Below are 1896 nucleotides of genomic sequence, written 5' to 3'. Positions count from 1 at the left end.
AGTCTGCATTTTAATTATATGCTAAACCCAAATGTTAAAAATTCTTACCTGTTACATAATATCTATTAGGTTATATAAGCTGCGTTCTCACTAGTGCAGCAAGTTCCCCATTTATCTTTGATTGTGTATTTATGTGTCTTTTAGCTTGTAACTTTGAAAACATTTTATTTGAAAAGAGTTTGGCTGGAGTGGTTAACATTTGGATTCAGGTCTGAATTTCCCAAATTTTCAGAGCCAGTCCTCTCTCTAAAATTGCTCTAGAATTGTTGGCAGAAATTAGAGAAATAATGGATATGAAACATCTAAACAATGTCTAGGGAAGTGTTTCAGCTGGTCTGACAGCCACTGGGAAATTAACTGCTGCACACTAATTAAGTTTACATTTAACTGACATTAGAGATGGTGGGAATGTGTTTTAGGTCATTTTAGCAACTCTGATGCTGAGAGAGCTCTAGATTTCCCAGAAGTACAAAACATTCTAGAAGTCTGAGTTTTTAAATTGCTCGTTGCTGAAAAGCATTTCCAAAAATGTACTGGAAGCATCATCCAGTCTAAAGGGTCACAAGGGCCCTTCAATCAGAGGTCCAAGCATAGTACTGATTAGTGCTTTTGACTTATTGATCCTTCACATATGAAACTCACCTCAAAGATTCTTTAGTACCTACTATTACATTCTATGTATGTTCTTATACCGTCCTTCTTAACATTATCACAGTGTTACCTGAATGCCCAACATCTGTCACATGCTTCAGCAGAAACCTACCTGGGCAGAGGCATAACCAGACATTTGGGTGCCCTGGGGGACAGCATGAGGGTGGTGAGCGGGAGCAGGAGCACAGCTCCTTTGCCATATCTGGAGCAGCCGTGTGTCCCCACTCTCCCCCTCCCAAACACTGTAGGAGTCAAGCTAGAGAAGTTCCAGGCTGTAGGAGGTAGGTGTTGGGACACAGTAGGTAGGACCAGCTCCATGCCACAGGGCCCTAGAAATTTAACTAGAGCAGCCCTGCACTGGGGACTCAAAGAGACTCCTGCCATGTCCCTACACCTGGTTCCTATGGCTGGGTATCACGGGGCTGCTCCTGTTGTGTCCTGACACATCGCTCCTACAGCTCAGCAGCACAGGGCTGCTCCAGCTTGGCTGTGATGGCCAGGGGAGCTCTGGAGTTGCTGCAAATGTGGCAAAGACTCTGGGGGAGGGGGATACAAAATAATTACAGTACCCCTTTTAAGTCAGCACCAGGGCTGCCCTTCTTGCTCCCCCAACCAGTTATGCTACTGTACCTGGGCACTTCTGTGCCCTGGACAGCAGCAGCAGTGCACGGGGCAACATCAGTGGCTATGCTGCTGATGGCAGTGGCAGTTGTCTATGTCTGTTCACCCAGTAGCGCCATACAGAAATAGAATAGGACTGGAAAGAGAATTCAAATGTTAGGTCCCATAGGCCTCACTGAATATCAAAAGGTGCTCAAATTTCACACTACTTGTGGGGGAGCTTCCCTCCAAAAATGGCTTCAGCCTAGACCAGGTTACACAACATCAGTAACTCACAAGCAACAATGTCAAATGCTGCAGGAATATGAGAATGGATTTGTATTCTCCATCCATTGACAGATGATTATGTTTCAGTCTTGCTACATCCCAGCTCCTCTCCTGAATCCAAATTAGGCTGGAGCTAACATAGATGTCTCAAATGAGCCTGTAGGTGGACTTTGATAGCTCATCTAAGAGCTCACCAAGAAACAGAAGATTTAAGATGCTACAATGGGAATTTAAGATGCTGCATGCACCTGTAAGGGGTTTCTTCGTGGTTGGTTGAACTGTTCTGTTTGAAGGAGGAAGGTAAACTTTCTTCCCTGAATGAGGCATTGGCTATTTTTATCAAAAGTAACAATTGCC

This window comes from Alligator sinensis, unplaced genomic scaffold, assembly GCF_000455745.1.
Source record: "Alligator sinensis unplaced genomic scaffold, ASM45574v1 scaffold274_1, whole genome shotgun sequence".
Taxonomy (NCBI): Eukaryota; Metazoa; Chordata; order Crocodylia; family Alligatoridae; genus Alligator; species Alligator sinensis.
This window is presented reverse-complemented; position numbering follows the sequence as displayed.